General features: G+C 49.4%; 2 long non-coding RNA genes across 2 annotated transcripts; one reads left to right on the forward strand and one right to left on the reverse strand.

Moving 5' to 3' along the window:
- The first annotated feature begins 364 nt into the window (after positions 1 to 364).
- On the forward strand, positions 365 to 2,812 carry LOC118536204 (uncharacterized). Its single transcript, XR_004917551.1, has 2 exons — positions 365 to 701; positions 2,657 to 2,812. It is a non-coding gene; the product is annotated as an uncharacterized LOC118536204 (long non-coding RNA).
- LOC118536205 (uncharacterized) lies at positions 1,286 to 19,553 on the reverse strand. The gene is made up of 3 exons (XR_004917552.2): positions 18,440 to 19,553; positions 17,396 to 17,481; positions 1,286 to 1,472 (listed from the first exon to the last, which is right to left on the reverse strand). It is a non-coding gene; the product is annotated as an uncharacterized LOC118536205 (long non-coding RNA).
- Positions 19,554 to 19,754: the final 201 nt, after the last annotated feature.

The following is a 19,754-nucleotide window of genomic DNA, read 5'->3' on the forward strand; positions in this document are numbered from 1 at the left end:
ACTTTTTCATATTTCTATGTTAAAGCAACATATACACATGTATGTGTATAATTATTTTTAACATATTATTACGGGTTTTGGGGGTCTGGCGTGCCTGTGTCCCAGGCTGGATCTCTAAAGTTGGTCACGCGTATACATGTCCCACCTCCTCCTCTGCCTGGGCTCTGTTTAAGCCAAGGGATGCAGAGCCTACGAAGGCCTGGCCGCTGTCCTCAAGGGGCCCACAGCCTGGTGATGAAGCCAGACCCAAAACAGGACGGCACAGAGCAACGCCGAAGGTGCCAGGATGGAGGCTCCCCCAGGTAACCCAGCCCGGAGGAGGTCTCCTGGGAAGGCTTCCTGGAGGAGGCGGGCCTGGGCTGGCGCGCGGAGGCGAAGGACGGGACGCGGGGTGGCGGCGGTGGTGCTTGGAGTCCGGGGAGAGGGCGTGTGAAGCGCCGGGCGGAGCGCGGCACCGGGGCCTCTCGGGCCAGGTGCACAGCCCGGTCCCCCTCCGGCCGCCCCTCGCGCCCAGTGCCCCGCGTCCTCCAGGCGGTCCTCCGTCCCGCTCCGCGGAGGTCGGAAGCCGGAAGGGCCGCTCCTGCGGCGAGGCGTCCGCTCCCGTCGCGAGCACGGCCGCCGACACCGCCGCCAGCACGCCTGGCGCCCCGCCGGCCTCCCGCGGGCGTCTGCTGGCAGCGCGCCTCCCGCTGAGTCAGCCTGTGAGTCAGCGCCCCCTGACCGCGCCGGCCCGCCGCGTCTGGGCCCCCGTTAGGGACGCGGGGCGGGGGCGGGGAGAATGGGGACGGGAGGGGGAGGGGAGAGGGGAGAGGAGGAAGGAAGGAGGAGTAGTGGGCAGGGGCGGAAGGGAGGAGGGGAGGGGAGGGGAGCGGAGGGAGGGGAGAATGGGGACAGGAGGGAAGGGAGGAAGAAAGAGGGGAGGGGAGAGGGGAAGGGAGAGGGGCGGGGAGGAGGGAAGGAGGAGTAGGGGGCAGGGGCGGAAGGGAGGAGGGGGAGGGGAGGGAGGGGAGAATGGGGACGGGAGGGAGGGGAGAATGGGGACGGGAGGGAAGGGAGGAGAAAAGAGGGAGGGGAGAGGGGAGGGGAGGAGGGAAGGTGGAGTAGTGGGCAGGGGCGGAAGGGAGGAGGGGGAGGGGAGGGAGGGGAGAATGGGGAAGGGAGGGAGGGGAGGAGAAAAGAGGGAGGGGGAGGGGAAGGGAGGAGGGAAGGAGGAGTAGTGGGCAGGGGTAGGAAGTGAGGAGGGGGAGGGGAGGGAAGGAGGAGGGGGAGGAGGAAGGAGGGAGGGAGGAGGGGGAGAAAAGAGGAGGGAAGGAGGAGGGAGAGGAGGAGGGGAGGGGGAAGAGAAGGGAGGAGGGGAGAGCAAGGGCAAGGTCCAAAGTAAGGGTTCCAAACCTTTGGCCTACGGGCCAAATTTGGCCTGTCTTCTGTTTTTGTTCAGCTCAGGAGCCGAGAATCGTTTTCACATTTTGTAACTGTTGAAAAATACAGAGATTAATATTTTGTAACAAATGAAAATTATATAAAATTCAAATTTCAGCGTCTACGAGGAGTTTTATTGGAACAGTAATGCTCATTTGTTATGTCTGTCCATGACTGCTTTGCAGAACAGCAGAGTTGAGCCATTATGAGAGACCATGAGGCCCCCAAAGCCTAAAGTGTACCTTTACAGGTTTGCTGCCCACATTCCAGGGGCTGCTCAAGGCCCTGGCTGTTAAGGAGGGGGTGGCGGGCCTCGGTCTGAGGGGGGAGTCCCAAGCTGGGGAGCCATCTCAGCCCTGCTCAGCCTTACCCTAGGGCTTGTCAGCTGGCTGGATAGCCCTCCTTACCTGCCCCCCAGGCCACCCTCTGTAGGGGCACGTGGGCGAGCTCCTCCCTGCAGCCCGGGGACCCAGGTTTGTCCCACACCATCTTTGGGAGCCTTTCCCCATGTGGTGGGCGGGGGCCGTGGGACCGCGTACTCCCAGCTAAGTGGTTGTTCCTTTTGGTTACCCATTAACCAGCTAGTCCGTACCCAAAGTTTCAAGGAAGTCAGGCCTGCACATTTATTGCCTTGTTGCTCCCGGGAACGTGACAAGCCCTGTCACCTGCACCCCAGGACAAACGGTCTTGGTGATCCAGGTTCTGGCCTTGTGCAAGCTATTGCCTAAGGCAGTGTTTGAGACTTTGTTATTTATTTATTTTTATTTTATTTATTTATTATTTATTTATTTATTTTTAAAGATTTTATTTATTTATTTGACAGAGAGAGAGACAGTGAGAGGGGGAACACAAGCAGGGGGAGTGGGAGAGGGAGAAGCAGGCTTCCCGCGGAGCAGGGAGCCCGATGCGGGGCTGGATCCCAGGACCCCGGGATCATGACCTGAGCTGAAGGCAGACGCTTAATGACTGAGCTACCCAGGCGCCCCGAGACTTTGTTTTTTTTTTTTTTAAACCTCAACCCTCAGTTAGAAATATATTTTACATTGTAGCAAAGTTTCACAAAACTATCTACCCCTATTACAGGTGATGTACTCTTGCCAGTGTTCCTTTTCTGTTTTTTAAAAGTGATGATCATGAAACACGAAATTGACTTTATGAACTACTAACGGGTTGCAACCAGCAATATGAAAAATGCGTTTGATGGTATTCAGACATATCTGTCTTTTCTCTTTTACAGTACAAAGCACAGCAGCAGCAGAGGGCCTCCTTCACCTGTCGGCAGAGGCTTCCTGGCTCTCAGTCTTCATGTCTCTCCTTGCCGCCCTTGACCTAAGACAGAGCCCTCAACCTCCATGAGGAATAAATCCGCATACCTGTTTGTTTCTACCCCATATGTATTGAATCCTGGTAACCTTGATTACCTGGGGTGGGGGAGGACGGGAGGAATTGGGGATAGGAAGAGGACTTAGTCTTCACTCTGCTTAAGTAAGTGCTGTTTGAATTCTGTCACATACATATTACTTTACATTTTGTATTTAAAAACATTTGGAGCCTACAGAAAGGTGTCAGGAACACATGCAACCGTCCTGCGCCCAGCAACAAGTTCATGTACTCTACCTTCCTCCCATTCCTTTCTCCCCACCCCCTCCCCACAGACCTCTTCAACCACCCCCTGCATCTGCCCCTGGGAGTGAATGAAGCCTCAGAATGCTTAACATTCCCAGCAGTGGGCAGTGCTGACAACTGGTATGTCAGAAGTCCAGTTGAAAGTTAGTTGCCATCCAGGGGCACCTGGGTGGCTCAGTTGGTTAAGCGGTTAAGCGTCTGTCTTTGGCTCAGGTCATGAACCCAGGGTCTTGGGATCGAGCCCCGCATGAGGCTCCCTGCTCAGCAAGGAGCCTGCCTCTCCCTCTGCCTGTCGCTCCCCCTGCTTCTGCTCTCTCTCTCTGTCAGATAAATAAATAAAACCTTTAAAAAAGAAAAAAGGGGGAAAAAAGGAAGTTGGTTGCCATCCTGTAGACTGCCTACCAGCATGCAGTCTTTTTATTTTGAAAATTTAGACTTACAAAAAAGCTGCCAGGATAGCACGCTCCGCTCAGATTCCCCTAATGTTAACCACAGAAGGACCAAAGTCAGGCGATTCACAATGATATAACACTGTTCACTCATCTACTAGCCTTATTTGGATTTTGCCAGATGTCCCACCAGCATCCTGTTTCTGGCCCAGGATCCCATTCAGAATCCCACGTGGCATTTCGTTGTCCCGTCCCCTTCAACCCCCACCTGGGAGAGTTCCTCAGTCTCCCCTTGCCACCTCAGCCCTTTGGCCAGTTATGTTGTAGGACGGATCTCCCTGTTCTCTCCTTCCTAGATTGAAGTTACCCATTTTTGGCAAGAATACCACAGAAGTGATGTGCCCTTCTCTGGATACCCTTATCAGGTGGTCCTGATGGGTCTAATTACTCTCATAATAATTTTGATCACTTGGTAAAAGTGGTGTCTCCCTGAGGTTTCTCCACAATAAAGTCACTGTTTTCCTTTGTAATTAATAAACATTCTGTGGGGAGATGCTTTATGACTATATAAATATCCTGTTCTCTCGTACTTTTTCCTGCTAATTTTACTATCCCTTGATGATTCTTGTTTGCAACACTTATTACTGTGGTTTTTATCAAATAGTGATTTTTCTATTTCCACTATTCTTTTTACATTAAATGGGAATTCTACTGTAAAAAGGAACTGTCTCTTTCCCCTGTTTATTTACTTAGTCCATTATTTTTATATCTTTATGGATGGTCTCTTAGATATTTATTTCATTCTGTGGGTTATAATCCATTACTCTTATTTTTCGCTCAAATCGTACCGGATTTGGTGATTGAGAGCTCCTCTAAGTTGGCTTCTGTGCTCCTTGACCTGCCTCCATCATTCCTGGAGTGCTTCCTTACTGTCCGACACAAGATGTTCCAGGCTCTTCTGGTACTTTCCCTGCCCCAGCCCTGGAATCAGCCATTTCTCTAGGAGCCCTAGTTTGTTTTATTGGAGAATGGTATTTAGGAAGTAGGATCTAGGCACAAATCAGATTTAACTTGGTTAAATGAAAATGCAAAACTGGACTGGCCTTTGGAATAGCTTGGGAAGGACAGGGGCAAGCTATGCAGGGCAGAGTGGGGAGGCGAGAGGCGGGGACACAAACAGATACTGAGGTTGAGAGAGAGTGGGCAGAACAGAGTGAGCCAAGGTAGGGAGGGCAGCGTGACTGTTCATTCAGTCCTTGGCTGGGAGTACCTGTGGGAAGCATGGCCTCCATGCAGATAAAAGGAAGGATTCAGAAAGAAACCATCAACAAAACAAAAAAAGGCAACCTACTGAATGGGAGAAGATAGTTGCAAATAATCTATCCAATAAAGGATTAATATTCAAAGTATTTGAATAACTTATACAACTCAACACCAAAAAAACCAAAAACCTGATTTAGAAATGTATGGAGGACTTGAACAGACATTTCTCCAAAGAAAAAATACAGATGACCAACAGACACGTGAAATGGTGCTCCACATCACTGATCATTAGGGAAATGCAAATCAAAACCACAATGAGCTATTACCTCACACCTGTCAGAATGGCTCAGAAACTCAAAACACAAGACTCAAAAACACAAGAAATAACAAATGTTGGTGAGGATGTGGAGGAAAGGGGACCCTGGTGCACTGTTGGTGGGAAGGTAAATTGGTGTAGCCATTGTGGAAAACAGTATGGAGGTTCCTAAAAAATTAAAAATAGGATTACCATATGATCCAGTACCATATGATCCAAATACCCACTATTGGATATTTACCCAAAGAAAACAAAAACACTAATTCAAAAAGACACATGCATCCCTATCTTTATGGTAGCATTATTGACAATGGCCAAGATATGGAAGCAACCCAAGTGTCCATTGATAGATGAATAGATAAAAAAGATGTGGTATATATATACAACGGAATATTAGTCAGCCATAGAAAAGAATGAAATCTTGCCATTGGTGACAACATGGATGGATCTAGAGGGTATTATGCTAAGTGAAATAAACATAGAGAAAGAAATACCATATGATTTTACTTATGTGTGGAATCAAAAAAACAAAGAAAAGGCAGAAATAGACCCATAAATACAGGAAACAAACTGACGGTTGCTGGGGATGGGGTGGGCAAAATGAGTGAAGGGGGGTGGGAGATACAGATTTCCAGTTATGGAATGAGTAAGTCATGGGGATAAAAGGTACGGCATAAGGACTATCACCAATGGCACTGTCATGCATTGCATGGTGACAGATGGGAGCTACGCTTGTGAGCATACACGTAGACTTACGGAATCAGTATTTTGTACATCTGAAACTAAAGTCCCATTGTATATCAACTATACTTCAATTAAAAAAAAACAAGGAGGGATGCCTGGGTGGCTCAGTTGGTGAGCATCCGACTCTTGGTTTTAGCTCAGGTCATGATCTCAGGGTCCTGTGATCAAATCCCATGTTGGGCTCCGAACTCAGGGGGGAGTCTGCTGGAGATTCTCTCTTTCCCTCTCTTTCTGACCCTCTCCGCTCTCTAAAATAACTAAATACATCTTAAAAAATTTTTAAAAAAAATCAAGGAACACTGGGCTGCAGGCAGGGATATGCACCTGGGGTGTGCACCTGGGGCCTGGAGTTGGGAGGGAGGGGATGACCTTTCATTTTTGTCCTTTTATTTTTTTTTAAAGATTTTGTTTATTTACTTGACAGATAGAAAGAGCACAAGTAGGCAAAGAGGCAGGCAGAGGGAGAGGGAGAAGCAGGCTTCCTGCTGAGCAGGGAGCCTGATGCGGGGCTCGATCCCAGGACCCTGGGATCATGACCTGCGCTGAAGGCAGACGCTTAACCGACTGAGCCACACAGGCGCCCTTCATTTTTGTCTTTAACAATGTCTGTGTTCATTGCTTCCTTTTCTCAAACTGAAGAACAATGGAAGGGGCGCCAATGGACCAGTGCAGTGGGGTTCATGCAGCACAGACGGTCTTTGCATGGGGGGCCAGCCACGTTGCAGTTCCAAATGCTGAAATCCTTGGGGCTCAGAGGGAGTGCAGCTTTCAAACTGCGCTGCTTGTCACACAGCACAAGAAGTACATCTTACAACATATCCTAACATACAGACACATACTCCACTTAAACCAGTATCCACCCTTGTTATGTATGACACAAGCTGTTTTCTCTTCCAGGCAGGTTATTTCCCACTAGTTTGATTCCAGAACATACTAATGAATGGATCTGAACCTGCAGTTTGAAAAACACCCCTCCAGGCCATCCTCTTATTGTGCAAACAGGGTAACTGCGGCCCTAAGAAGGGAACTGAGTGCCCCAAATGCTATGGCTTTTCAAGAGGACCTTTTTACTTATGACCTTTCAAACAAAGCTACATTTGTATAGCTACTGGGGGGGAAATAGGTCTGGATAATGAGAGTAGATTTTTGGAGAGTGTGAAGAGTTGGATGAAATTAGGCTAATGGTCTTGAACCAGATTTCCTGGCCTTATTCAATAGCCCGAAATGCCTAATGTTGGAGGCCCTAGGCTCTTGGAAATAAAGTAAATGTTTTGTCCTTCATCCGTCCCTTCCCGACTTACTCAGCTAAAGCTCTGAGCAGGCACCTGCAGAGGCGGGCTTGCAGGATGAAGGTGTGAGTGCCTTGCCTTCCGGGTGCTCTCAGCATCCTTGGGAGCCGCAGAGGACCTTGCAGGAAGAGATGTACAGGGTGGGGGTGGGGCAGGCTGAGGATCTGGGGCCTGGAGAGCGAAGTGTGGTGGGAAGGACAAGGAGGGGCTGGAGACACAGAAGCTCCATGATGGAGGCCTTCTCTGCCTGCCATCCCACGGAATTTGAACTTCATCCTATGGGCAGTGGGGCCCTGTGATGTGCTCTGAGAAGGGGAGTGACCTGGCCAGATCCTTTACAATGACTCGGGTAGCCACGGGAAGCCGGTGGCCAAAATCTGACACTGCAGTGCATGGAGGCCACCCTGGGAGGTGACCCAGGTCTAGAAAAAGGGAGCTGGAGTTTGCAGTGAATAGCTGACAGCAAGAGCCGGCAGGCTGAGGCACGAGGGCAGCTTTGCACCCCCACCCCCACCCCGGAGTGCAGAGACCGTGGGCGCTTTTCTAAGGACATAGAGCTGACATCAGAGAGAGTTTTCAGACCCTCTATCCTGAGGCGCTGCCCCAGAGAATCACACCAGCCCACGCCCCAGAACTCAGTCCCTGCGCCCCTCGGAGGGCTAGGCACTTGAACACGAGGTGGGGTATTACAGTGAAAAGACATACAGTGCGCTGTCCTGCACAGACCTGGGTTTGAATCCTGCCTCTTCCACATACAAATAGGTGACTTTAGGAAAGTTGGTTAACTCTGCCCCGGACTATATATAGTTTCCTCATTGTCCAACGGGGAGAAGGGGGTAAGTATGGATGAGTTAATGTGTTTGAGGTCTGTTGTAAACCCCCAGTGAGGAGTCACTCTCATAATCATTTAAAGATGAGGAGGCCAAGGTCAGAGAGGTTAAGTGACTTGCCCAAGGCTACCCAGCTGGTGGAACCAGGAGCCCGGCAGTGGTGGTCTGACTGTATGCAGCCCACGTTCCTTCGAGGAGCCGGCGTTTCTCCGTGCTGAGATTCCACAGCAAGCAGAGCCCTGCGGCCTGCACCCTGCCTGAAATGACGTGTGACTATTAACCTAGTCCCAGGGACCAGAGTGTGTAGCGATGAGTCACCCTGAGCAGCTCCAACAAAGAGACCCCCTCCTCCCCAGCCAGCACTTGGGCTGAGACCTGGTTGCCAAGCAACAAGACATAACATATATAAATACAACCCAGTCTCTTGCTATAACCGTGAGGCCTGTTTCTTGCACAGCTGTCTTTTCCTTGCTTTTCCCCTCTGCCCCTCGGCCTTCCCTCCAGCTTCTCCTGGGGCAGCAGGTTTGATCCTCAAGCTAAGAGCTGCTCGACCAGAGTGAATGCGGACTGCAGAGGTGGATTGCTAAGGGTGGGTGTGGAGCTCTGCCTGGGTGATGACTGGGACAAGGCTGCATAGGGCAGGGGGGAGGGAGGGGCAGAAGGTGTGGCCGTGGCAGCAGACAGGATGGACTTTTACCATCCGGGCTGGATAAGGGCGGTGGGGGCAAGGACATGACTTCTGGACTCTGAGGCAGGAGCATAGCAGAAGGAGGCTCCTCGGATGGGGGTGCACACCTATTTCCTCGGGGCAGGAGGGCCTTCTGCTGCTCTGGGTGCCCCAAGGGTGGTGACAGCCTCCTGTGTGGGTCTCATGCCATCTCCTCTTGAACCTGTGCTTTTCTCATTCCACCTTGCATTACCAGTTCAGCTGCTGAATATCTTGAGCGGGGGGCTCCCCGGGAGGGCCTCTTCCTACACACTGGCCCTGCTTATGCCCAAGACAGCGTACGTGGTAACAGTTATCATATTTTAGGACTCCTCTTGTGGTCAGGCAATGAACTTGGCGCTGCATATATGTCATCCTATTAATCCTCACAATGACAATGCAACGTTGGTATTCTTTTTTCATCAGTTTTATTCGGCTTAATTTACACACAATAAAATATACCGTTTTTACCTGTACAACTTGATGAGTTTTGACAAAAGTATACAATGTTGTGGGGTGCATGGGTGGCTCAGTTGGTTAAGCGACGGCCTTCGGCTCGGGTCATGATCCCGGAGTCCCAGGACTGAGTTCCGCATCGGGCTCCCCACTCAGTGGGGAGTCTGCTTCTCCCTCTGACCCTCTCGCCTCTCATGCTCTCTCTCTCAAATAAATAAATAAAATCTTTTAAAAAAAAGTATACAGTGTTGTAACCAGCATCACCGTGTTCATGACCTAGAACATTTCCATCGCCCCTCTGCAGCCTGTCCTCTACCCTTGGCCCCTGGCCACCACAACTGACCACTAGAGTTTTACCTTTCCTAGACGTCCATTGAAATGGAAGGCGGCTATGCTAACCACTATACCAGCAACATGAAATGGAATAATACCACATGTAGTCCTTTGTCTGGTGAAAGTCTTGCGAAAGTCTTCTTTCACTTACCATAATGCTTTTGAAATGTTATCATTGTTTTGGTCCTTTCTTTGCTAACCAGCTAATGAATATTTGGGCTGTTTCCATTTGGGGGCTATTATGAAAAAAGCAGCACCGAACATATATGTACAAGCATTTGTATAGACATGTGTTTTCATTTCTCTAGGAGTGGAACTTTCGGTTCATTCAAGAGATGAGAGACTGAAGCTCAGAGAGGTTAAGAAACTTGCCTGAGCTGACACACCTTGGCAGAAATTCACAGCCAAGCCTGACCTCCGTGGCAGGCAGTCACCCATAGGAAATAGGTATTCTTTTAGTTGAAAGTATTTCTTTGGCCAGTAATTCCTGTAGTAGTGCATACCTGGGCTGGGTTCAGCTGGATTCAGGCTCTTAGCTGGCAGAAGTCACCTGCTGCTCAGCACAAGCTGCTGAGTGCACCAGGGGCGTAGGTCACTCTTGGGAGGCATTTCAGCAGGTGACTTCCAGAAGCCTGGGTGGCAGGGCTGCGGGCTTTTGTTTTCTGAAGGTTTGCGAGCCTTCTCCACTGTGAAATGACTGTTTTCTCTAATTAATTACTTGAGAGACTTTGAGTGGAAGCACCCTGCTCCTCATCAAGCTTTTACCCACTGGTCTGAATGTCCATTGTGAAGGTCCTGAGTCCATCCTCACTTTTACATCTGTTGGTTGTTGGCATTTTTCTGTTAGGGAGAGCTTTCCCTTCTTCCTCGCATAGGTTTAGATCACTATGCCTCATGAATGATTATATGGGAGATGATCCCTTATTATCATCGTTTTAACATTCCACATGTCCCAGATTTGGCCCAAATCAGCCCCTTGCAGCTGCCTCCCGTGTCCTTTTCACACACATACAATGACCCAGGCTTTTGTACTTCTGTAGCAGCCCCAGTCCCTTTGGATAGAGAACGGCATTCAGAAACCAAGAATGGGGCTCTAGGTATACTCATTAGGGCTGGGATGTCCCACTTCTAGGCCTCCTCAGGCTACAGGGTTTTAAGGCAGCAGGGTTACAGAAAAGGCAGGGCTGTGAGACTAGACTTGTAAGTGAGGACTCAGCAAAATCGGGCACCAGTTTCTAAGGGACTCTACACTAGGTGCCAGGTCCACTGGATGGCGGGACCCAGGCCAAGCCAACCAGGCAGGGTGGCTTCTCAGCTCAGAAGTCCCTCCACAGGGGCGACTGGATGGCTCAGTCATTAAGCGTCTGCCTTTGGCCCAGGTCATGATCCCAGGGTCCTGGGATTGAGCCCCGCATCGGGCTCCCTGCTCAGCGGGAAGCCTGCTTCTCCCTCTCCCACTCCCCCTGCTTGTGTTCCCTCTCTCGTTGTCTCTCTGTCAAATAAAAAAAAAAAAAAAAAAAAGAAAGAAAGAAATCCCTCCACAAACTTCACAAAGTTTGAGGCAACAACCTCAAGGGTTGAGGGGGTGGGTAACATCTTTCAGCTTTTCTTGCTTTGGCATGAATAACTTCCAGGGCAGAGGACATGAGAGGCTGGTGGTGGAAGGCCAGGGAGTATGGGGGCAGGCATGGCAGGGGAAGGGGGGGTCTTAGGGGCTCTAGCAGGTACATTGTGTCTTCAGTGGTGACAGAAAACTGCCCAAGTTCTCCGGGCAAGGCCCCCGTGCTATGCTCAAGGCTGATGCACCAGCTGGCTCATGAGAGTCTGATCAGAATGAAGTCCAAAATTAGAGGTGGGGACTCATAACATGGGGCCACCATCTCAGAGTCGGTCTCCCTGGAAATAACTGCCTTCTGGTTGTGTTTGGGCACCCTCCATTTTTTTTTTTTTTTTTTAAAGATTTTATTTATTTATTTGACACAGAGAGAGAGAGAGAGAGCACAAGTAGGCAGAGCGGCAGGCAGAGGGAGAGGGAGAAGCAGGCTCCCTGATCAGCAGAGAGCCCGATGTGGGGCTCGATCCCAGGACCCTGGGATCATGACCCGAGCTGAAGGCAGTCACTTAACCGACTGAGGCACCCAGGTGCCCCGCACCCTCTTTTTTTTTTTAAGATTTTATTTATTTGAAGAGAGAGACATAGCGAGAGAGGGAACACAAGCAGGGGGAGTGGCAGAGGGAGAAGCAGGCTTCCCGCGGAGGAGGGAGCCCGATGCGGGGCTCGATCCCAGGACCCTGGGACCATGACCTGAGCCGAAGGCAGACGCTTAACGACTGAGCCACCCAGGCGCCCCCGCACCCTCCATTCTTAAGGGGCTGCTAGCTCTACAGTCCACTGGGGCAGGTGCAGCGCTGGGCCTCTCCTGGGCAGCAGTGGGGACGAGGCTGTCTGTTTCCAGTGGCTTTCGCATGCCTTGCCCCACTGGTGTCCAACACAATCCTGTCTTCTGCTGAGTGAGCCAGGCCGGGAGGGTCAGGCACCGGTCCCTGCCAACTCCAGTGTTCACGGTTCAGCCTGGCCAGAGCCACCAGGCTTGGCCACAGCAGGGCAGCCAGTGTGTGAGGGCACAGGGAACCCCACTCTCTGAGACAGCTCTGAGCAACCTCAGCAGTCTGGAGGGGCCGAGGGGTCCACGGCACTGCCGTCTCTCAGGACGCCGAACCCTCTCCAGGGCAGCTCCAGACAGGCTGGCCTCTGATGAAGAACGAGACCTTCAGATGAAGAAAGGACGTCAACCTTTTGAGCAGACTGGCAGGAACCAGCTGTGGAAGGAGCTTCATCACACTGGGTTGAGGGGCGTCATGAGCCAGAAGGATGAAGACGACTAATTCTTCACTGGTGTCTGTTGGCGTCAACACCCGTGAAGGTGTACTGGCGTGGGGTGGGGGAGGGTCCTGCAAACAGCTCTGAAAGGGGGCTTGGGGGGCCCTGGAGGGAAGGAAACCAGTGGTTTCACCACAGGCCAGGCTGAACCTGGAGGGCAGAGCCCCAGGTGCTGGGAGGGGCAACTGAAGGCAAGACAGGGAGTGGTACCCTGCGGCATTAGGCAATCAGGGAGGGGCTCCGGGACCTGGCATTAGGGAGGAACCCTGAGACACCAGGCACTGGGGAGGACTGGACGCTGGACTCCATTCAGGGCTGCTCCTTTAGGTGTCCCAACAGCCTGGTAACAGCAACCCCACCCTTGTCTGCCGCTTTTTCCTTATATGCAAAAGGAGAATAATAATTCTGCTGACGTATTTCTCTGGATGTGGGTGAAAAACACCTAATAAAACATGGTAAAGAGAGTGGGGAAGAGGCAGAGAGGGAAGGAAAAAGAGGAACAGGAAGAGAACGAGAAGACAATATAAACAGGAGAAAGGGAAGAAACATACTCCTCATTCTGCTGTCAAGTTACAGAGATCGGAAGCAACGATGGGCCATTAGGGGGTGCTGCAGCGGTGGAGGCCTCCAGGAGGCCCCAAGCAAAGGGCCAACTTCTAAAACAACGAATTATTGTTAACAATTTGATGTTTTAAAGACATATCTTTTACTATAAAGTCTTAGAATGCACTAACTCCGATAACCCGTGGATTTAAGCATCTCCAGGTCCTTTTCCAAAACAGGAAGTTCTCCCCCAACGACAGTCCATAATTTCCTTTTGCACTGTATCATGTCCTATGTAACGCCGGGACGAGGGCTAAGGGAATGTGAAAGGATCAGTCATCTTCTGGATGAATTTCACTTCTCAGATTTCACTTAGCACCGGTGTCTCATGTGGTCTGTCATTTTGCCATAAATACCAAGGGCAAAAAGAAATCTCTATTATGTCCTCTGGCAGCCAAGAAGCTGTCATTAGCTCTCTAGTCATTATATAAACATCTTTCATTAACAAAAAATTAGAATAAAAGAGTTAAAATTTAAGTATACATGCCAGCTATCAAATTTGTAATCATAGCAGAAAATAAAGTAAAACTACTTAGGTTGCATAAATGAAAAAAAGTAGGATATAAAATTGCACATATAGGATTGCAACTACCTAAAAACTATCTAAAAATGTACCTAAAAGCAAAAAAATACCATCACGACAAAGATCTTTGCAGGGAGAAAAGACTGAATGGAAACAGCTATAGATGGAATGAGAGGGTTTTCTTCCTTGTATTTCCCACATTTTCCATCAATATATGTAACATAATGGAAAATACACAACAAACACAATTTTAAAGAAGTACACATACTAGCAACTGATAAAAGAAAGAATTAGAGATGACCAAGATCACAGAAAATTCAAGACAAGCCTCTGGGGGAAATCTTGTCATATGGCCTCTTTCCACACTCAGAAATCTTCTTGGGCAATCCTGAACAGTGGAAATCCCAGAAATGACTTGACTTTGCTTGTGGAAGCACTGTGGACTTTTTATCAGAAGATTTACCTTACTAAGGTTTTGCTTTTTGACACAGCAAAGTGAGTGTCCACCCCAACTGCCCTGGGGATGATGACGACAATAATAAAAATAAAAAAAAAAATAAAAATAAATAATGGACTTGCCTCAGATCATTTATACAGCACATGGTATACCTACGGGGTCCCGTTCTAGCTCCCCAAGTCGCAGCTCTCCACGTGCTTCTCAGGGAAGACATGGCTGGCTGCTATGCAACAGCTGTCTATCCCTCGGCTCCCTTGTGACCTCTAGCCTGGGTGTGTGGTCAGACATGGCCCAGCAGTGTGCCCAGCCCTGGGGCACACCTCATGTGCGCGGAACCCATCACGGTAGTGCTGACTCCTTTGCAGACACAGGAAAGGGGCTGGCCCAGCTCCAGTCAATGAGATGCTCTCAGGCATAGGTTCAGCTACCAGTGGCAGACACGTCCTCCTCTCTTATGTGAAAGTACAGAACCCTGTGGTACAGACTGGGATGGGGGTCCTGCTTCTACCACTTCTGTGTGTGGCCCCTTGTCCTCATTCTCCAAGATAGCCTGTAAGGTATTCCAGGATGGAGAAAGGGATGAAGAGAGAGAAGCCAAAGCAGCTTCTCTTGAGGAATGGGCTCTCAATAAGGTTCTTGGATGGACACTTCCACTGATTTCCCTTTTACTAGTACTTGGTCACATGACCACATTTAGCTGCAAGGGAGGCTGTTTATTATGGGAGGTCTATTACTCAGCTAAAATTCGATTTTTATGGAAAGAGGAGAATGAACTCAGGGGCACCATTAGCAGATTTTTAGCAAGAACAAAAGGGGCAGTCTGCTGGAGGGCTGATGTGAGATTGTCTTTGATGAAGAGAATCCCAAGCACACCTAGCTTCAGATTTGGGTTTTTTGTTTGTTTGTTTGTTTGTTTAACATTAACATATAATGTGTTATTAGTTTCAGAGGTAGAATTCAGTGATTCACCAGTCTTATATAATACCTAGTGCTCATCACATGACAGGTTTTTAATGTTATTCCCCAATAAGAGAAAACAGGGCTCCGTGGAGAATGGCTGATTCTAGGACTGGGGCAGGAAATATTCAAGATGAGTCTGACACATCTGGTAATGCCAGAAAGTAAGGAAGTACTCAAAAAGTAGAAAAAGAAAAGAAAAGAAAATCCCACAATGATGGAGGTATATGTTCAAGGGTCACAGGAACCAAGGGAAAGAGCTCCAAATGGCCAAATCTAGAACAATTTGAGCAACAAAATAAATATATTATATTGGATTACAACCTAAAGTGTAAAATAAATATCTGTAAGTCCATATTAATATAAGTAAATGATTGCATAAATAATAACTGAGGGACAAGAGACACATTTTCCATGGAAAATTCCAAGGAATTTACATAGATACTCTGCACTCTTAGGAAGCGAAACACAACTCCCCATTCCTTAGGTGGGAGCACAGTGATTTCCTTTCAAAGAATACAATATGGAAAGTGGGGGAAAAAAGTGAGGATTCAAACAGGCAACCAAGGTCAACCTCAACAGCCATAAATCATGTTGATAAGTTATGATAAGAAAGGCACTTCACCTCTGTGATCTTCACCCCCAAATTCATAACCCTAGGTTAAGCATGAGAAAAACATAAGACACACCACAGTGCAGGAATAGTCCACAAAATACCTGACCAGTGCTTCTCAAAATTGTCAAGGTCATCAAAAACGAGGGATGTCATAGCCAAGAGGAGCCTAAGTCGACAGGAGGACTACATATAATGTGGGATGCTGGATGGCATTCTGACACAGAAAAAGGACATTAAGTAAAAATTATGGAAATCTGAATAAAGTATGGACTTCAGTTAATGATAATGTATTAATATTGGTTCACTAATTTGACAAATGTTTCAGGTATTAGTAATTGGGGAAAATGGATGTGGGGTATATGGGAACTCTCTGTACTATCTGCTCAATTTCTCTGTAAATCTAAACCTGTTCTAAAAGAGTATGAGAGAGAGAGAGAAAGAGAATATATGAGTCCTTCCCCTTCCCTGTGTAGGAGTCCAAGCTATTTGGAGCTAAGGGAGTCATCTTCTGACTGTGCAGATGAAAATTCATGGCCCAAACCAACTTTGGACCCCTCTATTGGGTTTTTATTATATAAGAAAATAAACTTCACAAACAGAGCTTCACAAAACAAAGCTGTTTTGGGCCAGGTGTCTTGTTCCTTGCAGCTGAATGCTTCCCAACTGACAGTCCTCATATCACTTTCACAGCTACTGCTGTGGTTTAGACCTTTATCTTCTTACTCAAGATCTTTAGCCTACTTAACCACCCTTCCTTCCTCATCTGGTTGCTCTCTTCTCTGGATTTACCCCCTGGCTACATTTCTCCCAACACCCCAAGGCCGGCAACTCCTGCCCTTCCCAGGACAGGGTTATTCTCTTACCCTTCCAAGCTTGTGCACACTTGAGTCCTTCTGCCTGGGATGCCCATTCTTCCATCCTTATTCCTCCCAGCAAATAACTTCCCGAATTCAAGGTTCAGCTCACCCTGTGTGATGCAGGATTCTTATATGCCCTGAAGATCCCCCTGGTAAACATGGCCTGCATAACCCTTGGTACTGTGAATATAATGAGCTATACTTCTATGATTAGGTTATGTGGTATGACACAGTTCATTTTTAAAAATTTTTTTTAAGATTTTATTTATTTCTTTGACAGAGAGAGAAACAGCCAGAGAGGGAACACAAGCAGGGGGAGCAGCAGACAGAGGGAGACAGAGAAGCAGGCTTCCCGCGGAGCAGGGAGCCCGATGTGGGGCTTGATCCCAGGACCCTGGGATCATGACCTGAGCCGAAGGCAGACGTTTAACAACTGAGCCACCCAGGCGCCCCTACACAGTTCATTTTTTAAAAAAGATTTATTTATTTTAGAGGGGGGAGGGGCAGAGGGCGAGAGAGCCCCAAGCAGACTCCACACTCCACGCGGAGCCTCACACAGGTCTCGATCTCATGACCGAGCTGAAACCAAGAGTTGGACTCCTAACTGATTGCACCACCCAGGCACCCGACACAACTGATTTTAAGAACAGGTTATCTGGGAGGGCCCGATTTAATCACATGAACTTTTAAAAAGCAGAGTTTTCTCTGGCTGGTAACAAAAGAGGAAGTCAGGCAGAGATTCAACATGTGAGGGGCACTTGATTTTCAAGACATTCTCCGTTGCTGGCTTTGAGCACGGAGGGGTCACATGATAAAGAATGCTGGTGGGCTCTAGAAGCTGACAGCAGGCCCTGGCTGACTGCCAGCAGGGAAATGGGGACCTCAACCCTACAACCACAAGGAACTGAATTCTGCCAACAACACGAATGAGGATGGAGGCAGATCTTCTCCAGAGCCTCCAGATAAGAACAGTCCAGCTGACATCCTGATTTCAGCCTTGTGATACCGAACAGAGAACTCAGCCATGATGCCATGCAAACTCTGACCTAGGGAGCTATGAACTAATAAATAGGTGTTGTTTTTAGCCACTAAGTCTGTGGCAGTCGGTTATGTAGCAATAGAAAACTCACCATGCTTCCTCTCTGAAGTCTTCCCTCATTCCTGAGGCACACCAGTGACTTCTCTCTGCTGCCGGGGCACCTCATACACAGCCATGCTACAGGGCAAGTCACTAAGTATTATAATGATCCACTTAGCAGTCTGCCCTCCTCACAAGATTCCCGAGTTCCTGAGAAATGTTGGCACCTATCACTTCATCATTGCAATCTCAGGCACAGAGCAGGAAAGCAAAAAAAAATACTGGTTAAATGAATGTTTCATCAAGAAAAAAAAAAATCCCAAGATTACTAATTTGTAATCATATACACTAAAATCGCCAAAGATGCAGGAGATTTAATGTGTAAGCAAGAGAAAAAGTCACCAATGTAAAAAGAGAATGGAGAAAAAAAATGTTATTAATATACATGTAGGATGTTTCTAGGAACCAGATGTGAATGAAGTCCCCAGGTAAGGTTGGTGAGGGAAGAAGTAAGCAGAAATATGAGGAAAAATCCATCTCTACATTACTTAGTAAACAGTATTTATTGCATGTCTGCTATGCAGTCAAGGCCAGGAACTGTGGAAAGCAATACAGGATTTAAAGCTTGCCCTCAAAAATACTGAGAGCCTCCTTTCTGTGGCATACCAGGCTTAGAATGTTAGAGTCAAAACAGTTAAAGACCTTGATTTTATATGTACGTAAGCTTCAAAATCCTCTACTTTCTAAACAAGTGGGGAGCAAATTGATTTTCTATTGAGCTCTGTATTTTTGAGATTCTTTGGTATTGGCCCTTCTTTGTGTTGGCTGCCTAATTCTCTGCAGAGCAGATGACCCACTATCAGCTCAATCTGATAGTCATTTGGGTTGTTTTGAGGCTTTCACTATTACAAACACCTGTCAAATAGCAACTTCGCTCCGCGCCTTTTACATCTCTGTGAAAGCGTCTGTGATGAGAATTCCTGGAAGGGGACCCAGATACTTTGTTATTACGCAACACTCTCTCCCTCAGTCCCTGCCCCACGGATGCCAGCTCCCTTGAGCAGCTAGGGCTCCCTGAGTTGGAGCAGTCGCTTACCTCCAGGCCTGGCGGGTGCGGCTCCCATCTCTCTCAATTCAACTGGAGTGGAAATGTGGTCTGGAAAAGGCAGGAAGGGGGTGGGATCCATAATGTATCGAGAAACCAAGTAGACGCTGAGCGAGGGAAAAAATGGTACAGGAAATTGTAAGGGGGTACTTGAGGAAAGAAGAGATGGGACGGAAAAGATGCTTTCTGGGTCAGAGTAGCGTGGGCTAAAAACAGTTGGAATACAGGTTAGTCACTTCGCGGAGCGCCTCCAACGCCAACGCGATTAATTTGTGTTTTATCCTGTGGGCGATGGGAGCGCAGAAGGGATTCAGTGAAAGAGATTCAGGTTTCTGATTCTGCCACTAGCTCTAGCTAGTGTCAACTCATCTCTCTGGGCTGTTTCCGCATCTGTTAAACTGGGAAAGTAGCACTTGCTGGGCCGACCTAGAATGGTGATAGGAACTAAACAGAGAAGAGCTGTAAACCTTAGAAGGCCGATCTCGGGTGTGCGTGGGGGGGGGGGCGTGGTGGTTTACTGTCAGTTGACAAGCCGACAATAATTTCTGAAGTCCTTGAGAAAAAAATTCTGCAATAAAGTCCGAAAATTAAGAGGCAGATGGCTTTTTGCCTGCAAACAACATGCCATGGACTCAAGAGTTGGTCCCAGCCTTTCCTTGCTCTGCTGCTCCGCGCCCGGCTCAAAGCCCACGCAGGAGACCCTCCCCTGGGTTTGCTTGGAAGTCTCCGGCGCCGAGGACTCCCGCAGGAGGTGGAGGACACAGGCGCGCGTGCGTGTGCGCGGCGCACCGGGCCTAGAGTGGCGTCCGGGAGCTCGGGGCGTGGCTGGTACCGGGGCTGACCGGGGCTGGGAATCCCCGCACTGCCGAGCGGTGGGGGCAGCAGAGCGTGCGTGGGCGCAGCCAGCCACTGCGCAGGCGCGGGCACGCTCCCCTCGGCCTCCGTGCGGCGTTGCAGGCTGGGCGCGCGCGCCCGCGGCGGATTCCGCTCCCGGCGGGCGGAGGGCTGCGCGCGCACGGGCGAGCCAGCCGTGACGTGCGCCGCGCTACGCCCGACGTCACGGGTCCGTGTGTAGTGGCGGCCCGGCTGCCCTCAGCGGCGGCGCCTGACGAAGGTGGTGCGGCCGCTGGGTGCGGCGTTCAGGGGTCGCGCGGCGTGCGGCGGCGACGAGGACCACGACCGGCAGGCCGGGCACCTCCAGCCGCGGAGTAGCCGCTCCCACCCCTTCTCCGGCCTCTGGCAGCGCCCTGCCCACGGCTTCCTCCTTTCCTGCTCAGCTTCGCGCGGGCCTCGGGGCCGCGGCGGC

This window comes from Halichoerus grypus, chromosome 4 (assembly GCF_964656455.1).
Source record: "Halichoerus grypus chromosome 4, mHalGry1.hap1.1, whole genome shotgun sequence".
Classification (NCBI taxonomy): Eukaryota; Metazoa; Chordata; class Mammalia; order Carnivora; family Phocidae; genus Halichoerus; species Halichoerus grypus.